General features: G+C 40.8%; 1 long non-coding RNA gene across 2 annotated transcripts; it reads left to right on the top strand.

Moving 5' to 3' along the window:
• The first annotated feature begins 1683 nt into the window (after positions 1 to 1683).
• Positions 1684 to 5584, top strand: LOC140690564 (uncharacterized). Of its 2 annotated transcripts, none has more exons than XR_012065867.1 (3): positions 1684 to 1954; positions 4768 to 4957; positions 5352 to 5584. It is a non-coding gene; the product is annotated as an uncharacterized lncRNA (long non-coding RNA). The 2 variants fall into 2 exon arrangements; XR_012065866.1 differs by having other exon boundaries at positions 5344 to 5584.
• The last annotated feature ends 6342 nt before the right edge of the window (positions 5585 to 11926 follow it).

Genomic DNA, 11926 nt, shown 5'->3' with positions numbered 1-11926 from the left:
TCAGTACAGGCATGATGCCTCCACCTCGCGTCACCATACACCTTTCCCCGTGCGCAGCCCGCTGGATGGAGTGCATGTGGGAGGGAGAAGGGGGATGGAACGCTAAGATCTGGGGCATCACCCACAAAAGAAAGAGGTTATCCCACTGGGCCTTCAGGAAGGTCGCCATCTCGGGTTCTGCAGACCCAGGATGGGACAAGGTGAGCTCCCAGGACACTGAGACCATCAAGGCAGTTTGCCATGTGGGGGGTCGCTACCCCTACATCGGCCAGGTTCGGCAGGACTAGGTGGACAGGGACGCCTGGAACCAGTCCTGTCTTACGAAGTCCCCAGGGAACCTCCTAACGTTAATGTTCCTTCTCTGTTACAGGAGCATTCTCTCCCTGAAGGATCCATGGGAAACACTTCCTCCATCCCCAAGGACTCACCTCTTGGGTGCGTTCTGAGTCACTGGAACCAATTTTCTCTAGATTCTTTAAAACAGAAAAAATTCATTTTCTTTTGTAACACAGCCTGACCCCAATATAAACTCAGGGACAATGAGGCCTGGCCAGAAAATGGAAGCCTCAACTATAATACTATCCTACAGTTAGACTTTTTTGTAAAAGACAGGGAAAATGGACAGAAGTTCCTTATGTTCAGGCCTTTATGGCCTTAAGAGAAAACCCAGAGCTTTGCAAGTCCTATGTAAGGGAACCTTGTCGGCTGGGACCCATTCAAGCTACACAGAAGCCCCTATAATAGCAACTCTGGAGGAACACACGCCCCAGACAGAAGACCCAAGCCCAGATGCTCTTTCACCATCTTCAACCCCTCCCCCACGCTATAAGCCTCTTTACCCTTCCGTACCGAAAGTGCAGCCAAACTTTCTTTGCCCCCTCCAGGAAGTAGCAGGTGGGCCTCAGGGAATTACCAGAGTCCACACTCCATTTTCTTTAACCTCAACCAGTGTCGCACACTGTTGGGCCGATTCTCAGAAGACCCCAGTCGGTTCACTGAAGATTCCAGACACTGACTCTCTGCTTTGATCTTACATGGAAAGACCTAAATATTGTCCTTTCCCACTGCTGCACCACTGAGGAAAAGACCCGTATCTGGGCATAGGCTCAAACATATGCTGATGGATTACACATTACCCAGCCTCAGCAATACCCTGTGGGCTTGACAGCAGTGCCTCTAATTGATCCCAATTGGGATTATCATCCAGGCCAGCCTGGCATCACTAGAAGGGACCGCATGTTCCTTTGCCATATTGAGGGAATGAAATGGTGCATAATTAAACCTGTTAACTATGATAAGGTTAAAGAGATCACCCAGGGCCGAGATGAAAATCCAGCCCTATTTCAGGCTCGGTTGGTAGATACCCTCAAAAAGTATACTAATGTAGACCCAAACACTTTTGAGGGACATACTGTATTTGCAACCCACTTTATTAGCCAATCAGCCCCTGATATACGTAGAAAGCTTCAAAAGCTTGCCATGGGGCCCCAAACCCCTCTTAACCATCTTATTGGCACGGCCTGCAGTGTCTTTAATTATAGAGACCTGGCTGAGGAGGAAAGTTAGGACCAGCGTGACGTAAGACGGGAGCGACGGCAAGCCAAGCTTCTGACAGCTGTCATGATAAAACCTAACCCACCTCCTGGCCACCCCAAAAGTACTCCCAGAAGACCCCCACCAGAAAGAGGAGTCTGTTTTGGCTGTGGGAGCCCTGAACACTGGAGCAAGGAATGCCCAGGAAGCCGGTCTCAGCCTCCACCCAAGATGCCATGCCCACTCTGTAAAAAGATGGGCCACTGGAAGAGGGAATGCCCTCAGCTCCGAAGGGAGGGAGGAAATTCCCCCACACCAGTCAAGGCAGTGGTTGATTGATGGGACCCGGGACCTCCCAATGCTCCTGAGAAGACAGTCATCATCACTCAAGAGGAACAACTGGTGACCATTGACGTGGCAGGTAAGCTTGTCCAATTTCTAGTGGAAACAGGAGCCACTAAATCTGTCCTGACTTCTCACGCTGGGCCACTTTCCCCTGAAACCTGCTCTATTGTTGGGGTAGAAGGAAGGGCAAAGCTAAAACATTTCACCACCCCTCTAACTTGCGCCTGGGGAAATACCCTTATAACTCATAAATTTCTTGTCATGCCTAAATGCCCCAGCCCATTATTCGGAAAAGATTTTTCTCTCGGCCTTGGAGGTAACTCTTATGCTCCCTGAAAACCAAAAACAGGGCTTATTTTTGTCTGGAATATATATTATAAAAGATACAAACAGTCCAGCCAAAAATATTCCCCCAGAAATAAAAAAAAAAAAAACTTGTAGATCCACAGGTCTGGGATCAGAGAATCCCAGGAAAGGCAAAGTTTGTCACTCCTGTAAAAATAACTTCAAAGGAAACTAGTAACTTCACTTCCAGTGCCAATATCATATAAAACCAGAGCCTCGATGAGGCCTCCAACCCCTAATCCCAAAATTCATTAAATATGGGCTTTTGGTGGCATGCCAATCCCCTGTAATACTCCAATCCTACCTGTCCTCAAACCAAATGGGGAATACAGAATGGTCCAAGAACTTCGAATCATAAATGAAGCTGTAATTCCTCTCCATCCTATTGTTCCCTACCCATACACAATCCTCACTCAGATCCCTGAGGACACCGCCTGGTTTACAGTCCTAGATCTTAAAGATGCCTTCTTTTGCATACCCATTCACCCTGATTCCCAATACCTTTTTGCTTTTGAGTGGACTGATCCAAACACTAATGAAACGCTACAATATACCTGGACTGTCCTTCCTCAGGGATTCCAGGATAGCCCACACCTGTTTGGCAATGCCTTAGCAAAGGAACTAAGGGAACTCAAATTAGAGACGGGGCATTATTACAATACATAGATGACCTCCTTATCTGCAGCCCCTCAAAGGAAGCTTCAGACCAAAACACTATACAGGTCCTTCTCAGCACTCCTACTGCAGTAAAGTTACAGGGGACCACTAATTCGGTACATCTTTCTAGAATTAAACCTACCCCTCCCCATGAGTCTTCACAGGACACAGATTCCAGGCTAAGTACCATTATCTCCCCTTGTGCCTGCTGTTACCCTCATCCGCCCACACTGACAAATATGCTTTGGTGGATTTGCATACTTATTGTCCTCTTTCTCCTGCTAGCTCTCACAATCTTATGAGTGCCGCTTTAACACCACACCCACACTTGAAAAAAAATGCTCTGTCAGTACTGGGTTTAGTAAAACCCGCTCCAATTCTAAAAGACACCCCACAGTTTCTTTTTTTCTCTGCCTTTTTTTCTTTTTCTCTTCCCCCCTCACCCCCCAAGTGCTAGGAACCCTAACTCTACCCTTACTTGTTCTTGTCTCATTTATCCAATCTCTTTGGTCTCAAGAGTTAACATGGAAAGATAACACAATAGTCAATAACTCTCGGATTATCGCTAAGGGAGAAAATCTCTGCTGGATTTGCCATACACAACCCATCACCCCAGGAGACATAAGCACTATTCTCAAGGACTACCCAGTCAACAACCACACTGTATTCTCTGCTTTTAATCAGTCTACTTTTGATTACTCTAGACAAGATTTCTCTTTAATCGTTACATGGGAGAGGCCCCCTCCTCTGTGTTACCACATCACACCTCCCTACTCAAAGGCTATAAATATCACCAAAACCTCCCTTATCTGTAATCAAGTTCTAGGATGTACCCCTTGTTACAATGATACTCACAGAGGAAACATAGACCCCTTTTCAGCCCGTGAGGCTCTCTCTAACAAAACATAAGCCTACCCCTAAATATCTTTAAGCCTATAAATTGGAGTGATATAGTGGGCCAGCCTCTTTACACATCATCCTGCACTCCTAACCACACACATTTATGCTATTACAATTCACAAACTAATGCCAACAAAATTTCTTGCTCTAGTTATATCAGCTATCCCCTTACTATGAGACTCCCTGTCTATGAACCCCCTCCTGGATACTCCAAACCAAAAACAAAATTCAAAATACAGATGGACCCCTCCATAACTGTCTCCCACCTCCCGAAACTTTTCTCCAGCTATATAACCAAACCAATCTCACAGTTTGACCAGCACCACCTGGATTATTATGGCTATGTGGAACCTCAGATAACTACCTCACAGTGACCAAAGCCATTGCTCTCTCACATCTAGACAATACACTTCACTATGGGGACTGCAGCTTGGGAACCCTGGCTCCAGCCCAAATAACTGTCCTCAATGTGACCCATGTGAGACAAAAAAGGGCCTTTGGTCTGGTACTAGCGGAAATTATAGGGACGGTAGGTGATGCTGCCCCTTGGGGAGGATTTGCCTACCATGAAACAACCTTGAGGGACCTAACCTCCTTCCTGGATAATGCACTAAAGAAAACCGGAGACACTCTAACACTCTTACAAAAGTCCCTTGATTCTCTGGCAGGGGTAGTCTTTGACAATCGCTGAGCCCTAGACTATCTCTTAGCAAGCAAAGGAGGGGTTTCTGCAGTCATAAATAAAACATGCTGCACATACATTAATGTCTCAGGGGAAGTAGAAGTAAATGTTAAAGAAATTTATGAACAGGCTTCCTGGCTCCACAGGTACAACCAAGGAAAACAGGAATGGACTGAGACACTTAAGGGATCGTTTCCAGGGTATACCTGGCTTCTTCAATTTCTAGGCCCCACAGCCACCATATTTCTCATCTTTCTCTTTGGTCCTTGTATTTTTAACCACCAAGTAAAATTTCTATCCTCTAGAATACAACAACTTCATCTTCAAATGATGATGCAACAAGGATTCCAACCCATTCCACCTGAAGATAAAGACCATCAACATCCACTGGACAAGGCCTCTGCCTCCTTCTACTCCCCACTCTCCATCCCTGCCACTACTAACAATCACGAAACCCATATCTCTGACAGATAGCAAGGAGATCTGGGCCCACAGGTAGGGATTACGTCCATATTCAGCTTGAAGCAGTTACAGAAGACTGACCATCAGCCCTTTTCCCCTTAAAAGATTTTAAGGGTCCAGACTCCTTGAGGGGAAAATGTTAGAGCAGGCAGATAGCTAGATATGAGCAGAGAAAGGGGGACACAGACCAAATGGCAGGAATTAGGCAGAAAGGAGGGGCACAGGACAAATGCCAGAAACCACATGTCATGTGAGCAGCAGGGATCCTTGGGCAGAGAAAGAAAAGCTGGAATCTTTGGGTTGATAAGGGACCACAACTTTTGGCTTGGAGGCCAACAAAGAAAGGTCAGAAAAGGCAGGAATTTCTAGTGCCCGAATGTAACCTTTTACTCATTATGCCCTCATTTCAATAAAATTAGCCTTGCAGATCAGAAGTACCCATCATGCACCGACGCCATGAGGCTTCCGATCCAGACTGAATAAGGACAAAAATCCCTCCTCCCTTTGGGAAGGTGGAGTTGGGATGATAATCAGGAAATACGACACCCTATGTAACTAACTTGCCAAAGAAATTCAGGGCAGCTGCTCACCTGAGCCTGCCCGCTCTCCCCTGAGAGTGTACTATCCATCCTTTAATAAATCCTCATTTTACCTTTTTAACCTCTAAGTCTTGTCTCTGAATTTTTTCTGGGACGGGACAAGAACCTGGATCACCAGTTGCGCCTATTGGCGACAAAATGATCTCCCCAGATATTTGGTAACTTGAAATTTTATAGTGGTGCTAAGTTAAGTTAAATGATGGAAGTTTATTAAATAGCCAGTTCATTTTCAGATAAAATAAGACATTGAAACATTTATTGCTGAATATTGACTTCCTCTTGCAAAGAAACAATAGATATTTAGAAATAAATATTAATAAATATGTGGTGCCACCCTGAAATATTCTCTACTACTAAGGGAAATATCTCAGTATTCTAGGAAAGTAAGATGAATGCTTTCATTAAAAGAAGATATAAGAAATGGAATTATGTTTTGTTAATAAAAAAAAAGTGACATTGTCCTAAAGCTAGTTGCTTCTGAATGGAAAAGAAAATATGGAATAAAATAATATGGATAGGGAAATTTGTGGAAGGCTTGCAAAAGAGGAACCCTGAGGAAAAGGTTTTACACATGGTCTGGATTGGCTAAGTTTAAAATGAATTTAGTCCAGAAAATTAATCCTTAAAGTAAGATGGTACAAGGCTAGATTTAGTTCGCTTTCTCTCTGTTGAGAGAACAAAGTTATCTTAAAATGTTAATCTGCTTTTAGTAACAGATTTTAAAGTTTCTTTTATCCCTTAAGTGATCTGTTCTGTATTTATCTTTGAAATATTTTGTTAATGAATAAGTAATGTTTCAAAGTGACCAATATGTTTATCTGACCAAGTGTTTCGAAACTTTATAAAAAGCTTCCCAAATATCAAATTTTAATCAGAGTTCTTTTGACCTCCAGCTAAATCTGGGATGCTTCAGAGGGCCCTTGAAGCATCCCAAAGAGAGATTTTAAACTAGTAAGTTTCATGTGGTATGTTAAATAACATGGAAAGTATTGACCAATGAATAATAAATCTTCCTAGTTTATATTGTATGAGAAAATATTAATATAGATATTCTAAAAATTATATGGAATCCCTAAAAATATGGTATGTCTGAAATGTTACTAATCATAATTCTGGTTATTGTGACCAGGTCTGTTTATCAATTACAGTGTAAATAGGTGTTTAACCATGCTATTAAGTCTTCTGTCATTTATAGACAGTTATGGTATTATTCTGATGCTTTTGCAAAATTGCTTTCTCTTCAAGGAGATTTACTGGTTTCTAATAAATTTCAAACTATAATAGTGAACTAAACTGGGTAAGAAATTTTAAAATTCTGATGGAAACTCTGATTTCATAAAGCTGTTAACAACATCAAAAAGATTAGTTACATGGGGCTGAGTAAACTGATGAATATGATTATAATTTTTGGTTTTGCCTAAAATATTACTGGCTTTTTAATCTGTGTTTTCCAGATATAAATAAGCTCTTCTCCTTAATTAATTATGACACAGCAATTTGATAAATTGTACCTATGTAAGCAGACTTGGAACAGTTATCTTTTTCCTCTATCTGATCACTCCAGAGACTTGAAACTTTTAAATTCCCAGTGGCTCTATCAGATAAATTAGGAAGATTACCTCCTAACAGGTATAGGAATCTCAAGGCATTTTGAGGACCTTAAAGAGAAAATACTTCACTTAAATCTATAAGGCAAAATCTGTGACAAGCCCTTGACATGACCTTCCTGGCCGTAGGAGACCTTATTAAAATTCCAGCCAGAGAATCCTTATTAAAAGTTCTGGCACAGCCAATTTAAAAGAGCCTATATGATTAAATAATCAGAATTAATTTGTGGAAAAACTTTTCTTGATTTGGCTATATATGATAAAATTGAGGGTAACTTTAGAGAGAAAACGATTAGGTTTTATTGAATATTAAATTCTAGTTTTGTTAATTGAGGTCTATATTTACTAATACTCACTTCCCAGATCATTCCTTGCTGTTATGTTACATTGCTGCAAAGTTTAATTGAATTATTAAAAGAACACTCTAGGTTTGTTTCTGAGGGTCAGTAATTTATCCTTGGATGAAGATCCGATATCTCATGACCTGCAAACAGGAGATTATACACACTGGAACAGACATGATTTAAAGAACTATCTTCAGCCTGAATGGAAGGACCCTTTATCAGGTACTCTTAACTAACACAGTAAAAGCTAAAGGAAATTGACTTTTGGATTAATTTCCAGTCCAAAAGAGCCCTTGCACTGGAATGGCCTATAGAGTAGTGCTAACCTTAAATCAATGCTCAAATGGAGAAGCTAGCAGACCAGAAAGAGAAGATGACATCTGAGGTAGACAGCTGACCCCAGACACCGGACCAGGCCTATATACCAATTATTTTGATAATTGCTCTTACCTTTGATTATGAACTAATCCAATTGCTAGGTCTATGGTCAATTACCTCTATCTAGTGCTTCTGTGTTATCTTGGTGGGTTTCCCTACTCCAAGGCCCTAACTAGATAGTCCTTAGAAAATTTAATCTAGGAAAAATAAAAGAAGAAATTATAGTTCTATGTAGGCCACTATTGACATTACAAAGTGGGAGCCCTCTCCTGGCTACTTAATAATACCTGATCTGAGCCTGGCCATACATATGAATTGTCTTATAATATCACTCAAGCTCAATCAAGGCAACAAACAAAATTTCAGTCAAAGAATATAACTTCCCTCAATTATGGAAAAGACTTGTATAGTTAATATCAGGGTATGGACATGTAAGCTTAAAGGTTCTCTTATGTTTGGAAAAAATTTTAAAAATTGAACTATACTATGGATAAGCAACCTAATAACACTAGGAAATTTGTCTAGGAGTCTTATGAACAATGCCTGTATAACATCTTTCCTAAAGATATGTATTGGTACAGAACAGACTAAGTCAGTTGACCTGGAGATACACTGAGCTGCACCTAATGAAAGTTCTTGTTTTAAATTCTTACTTATGGCCTTACTAATGTTGCTAACTATATTATTTGCATTTTGCCTGTTTTACAAAATTGTTGTTTCTTGCATTACCAAATGTGTCAAAAGTGTGACTGAGCCTCTGATAAAATGATAAAGTAGCTTGGAACAGTAGAACAGATATATGCTTCTGCATGAGACCTATGATTGTAATGGTGCAACTCTAGATATGGGAAAAAACAACAAGAGAGAATATTCTCCTGGACCATAACAGACTAGTAAGACAGGTGGTCCGGATAATTTTTGCTACTGTTAATAAGGCCTAGTCCTGTAATAGCACATTGAGTGGCCTATCAATATAATTCTTGCATGGCATAGGAATAAGCAGTCCAAGCTCCGTGGATGAAATGGTTGTGCCAAGCCATGGTCAAATGTATGATCATGCAGGCACTCGCCATCAGCCTCTACAAGGATTGGGTCACGTTGGCACTTGCCTTCGTACTCTGCTTGGATTAAATCATGAGCCACTGCAGCTGCTGACCTCCAACACACCCTGAAAGGTGTTCGGGGTGGAGGTCAGGAATGGGGCGCTCTGTGCTCTGGGAAAGCTGGCTGAACAGACCTTCAAATAGCTAGATTTTTTTCAGGAAAAGATCTTATGAGCCCAAATTCCTGCATCTCCTCATATCCAGAAAAGCACTAAAACCATTAATGGTGACATCTGCTTTGTCCACTAAGAAGAGAAATGCATTTGAAAATCAAAATGAAATAACTATAGTTCAGACATTCAATGTAAAACTAGGTAAACATTGTAGATGTGATTTCAGACAAATTTCTGTATTGCTGAGAACTTGAGTTTTCTGAGCAATGTCAAAATTGGGATGCCACCGCCATTCTCAAAGCAGTGTCTGCTGGCAACTTGTAGCTACAACCTAATGGGCTTAACTTCTCCTCTTGTAATTATTGAGTTCCTAGATCCATACTGCCTGTCATGCTTTCACACGAGATGAGTCCAGGAGCATCACAACTGCCCTAGAGGACATGAAACAACAAATACATAATGTAGGGGATTCAGATGCATATGTGGGAGAAATTACATCTCAAGTTAACACCTGATTTTCTGGCATCTTTCCATGGACCTCAAGGTCTCAAATGCATTCTTTTGGGAATTTTACAGTTTCTGTTTTCACTTCTGTTAACAAAAGTGTATATATATATATATATATATTTAGACTAACAGTTTTCTGATGTCTAATGTGCAGGAAACAAAGAGCTAAGGCTCTTTCTGAACCCCCAGCCATATGACAAGATCAGGCTGGCTTGTTCCATTTCAAGAACCCCCCAAAAACACCCACATTCAACAGGAAGCAGGCAGATGAACACGACGCCCATCTCCCTATTTCCATAGAAATTGAATGAGAAACTGACAGTGGGGATTTTGAAGTAGAATTAATAAAATGGCCACACTTAGGCTAACAGATTTCTTCTTCTCATACACAACCTTAAAACGGTCAACTGATCTGATTAACTGGTTGCTACTCTTGGTTCCAGGCCTATTGTTAAAACTGTAGCTATAGATTTTACACTTTCTACTTTATTCCGGTAATCAAAAGCTATAATCTCACAGAGAAAAAAATGTGACAATGAGTGTGTATATGTCCATGAATGACTGAAAAATTGTGCTCAACACTGGAATTTGACACAACATTGTAAAATGATTATAAATCAATAAAAAATGTTAAAAAAATAAATAAAAGGAGATTCTAAATACTAAAAAAAAAAAACCCTATAATCACGCTTGGTCTCCAGGGAGAAGGTCACAGGACTTAACCTTATAAAATAGCCTGAGTTAACAAAAAGACCACAACTTGGGTGCTTCTAATGAAGAGATGGAAAGAGTGACAAACACTGGCGGAAAATGACCTTTTGTATATTTGCCATCATTATGTTTACATTTTGATATAGTCACTGAGGTCATTGTAGTGTTTTAACCTGAAAAATGAGGTAAATAAATTAGAAGAAATCAATCATTTAATTTAAATGTAAATTAAATCACATTGTGAAATTGTTGCAAATTCCTTCTCTGTTGCAATGTGTAAATTGTTTAAATTTTATAGAGTAGCAAATTTCTTAAGATTTCAAAACAACAAATACTTTTTGAACACCTACATACACACTAGATATAAGATATGTATGACTTATGCATAATATGACATCTATGTGTGTCAACATTCATATATATAACTGCATAAAACAAAGTGGAGTTTTCTCACCCTGTTCCTCAGGCTTATACCTTGCAGGTAACCAGAATTAATGTATGGTGCAAATCCTTTTGGGTTTGTTTTATTTCAAACAGAACTAAAGTTGTAATCCAGGTCAATGTGCTCCAAATTCTGTTATATCAGGTTATAAAGCAGATTTTCAAGGCCACATTGATCTTAAAGTTTACAGATTGCCTCTGTTCTCCACATGTTACTAAAGTACTTCCTTCGATTTCAATAAAGACAGGTTGCAGGAATGCGGCAGTTCTGTGTGAGTGTTTGCTGTAGCGGGTGTAACCAGCAGCACACAGACACTCCTGGTGTCATGGCCCACGTCTCCATAATAACATCATATCAAGCCAAGATGCCCTCCCTGTTCAGATCAGCCCCTGTGCCAGTCCCCCATGATGAGGAACTGCCTCCTGAGGCAGCTCAGACAGCTCTGATTGCTAGAAAGTTCCATGTGGTGCCCTTTAAATTTAACTTGTCCAGAGTAAAACTCACTAATTTGAGCTTTCAGAAAGGGACAGCTCTCTTGATCTTTGTTAACAAAGAACTTACACCAGCAAATTGTCAGGACCCTCGGCCAATAAAGGCTTTCAGGCTAATGTTACTAGCTTCCTCCAAAGAGTGCTCAGTACACGGAAGTTTCTTTAACCATGTGCTTCTAGATGCAGAGATGGGCTCTAAGGTGTAAGGGTTGTAATTCTGTGACATTGTGTTGTGAAAGGTGCACCTCTTATGGACTTTGACAACAACATGTGTTAATTTTATAAAACTCATTTATGAGTGAATGACTAAGGTCACATCCCTAGAACTCCTGAAAACTGCTTGGAAGTCCAGAATGCCTGAAGCTCTGGGACAGTCACCTGCCCCCACCCATTGCCTCTGGCACTGTGCTTTACGTTGTTGGCCTTCTCTGCTGTATTCTAGAAATAATGCAAAATGTTGTTTAAATATTCTGGAATTTAGCTTTTATCCAGATAAGATGGCCTGGATATGCAAGGGGTTACAGTTTAAATTATAGGAGATGTTCAAAGCACAGGATTGTGGATATGCAGACCTAAAGGAAGCCAGTGATCTGGGCACAGGCCCCCTGTGCCGTGTTTGGGAGAATCAAGGGATCCACATTATTTGTTGAAGTGTTCTGAGTTGGTTTCCCTCGTTTTGTTTGTAGTGATATTGAGGAGGCTGTGTT

The sequence above is a fragment of the Vicugna pacos genome, chromosome 31 (assembly GCF_048564905.1).
Source record: "Vicugna pacos chromosome 31, VicPac4, whole genome shotgun sequence".
Classification (NCBI taxonomy): Eukaryota; Metazoa; Chordata; class Mammalia; order Artiodactyla; family Camelidae; genus Vicugna; species Vicugna pacos.
This window is presented reverse-complemented; position numbering and strand designations above follow the sequence as displayed.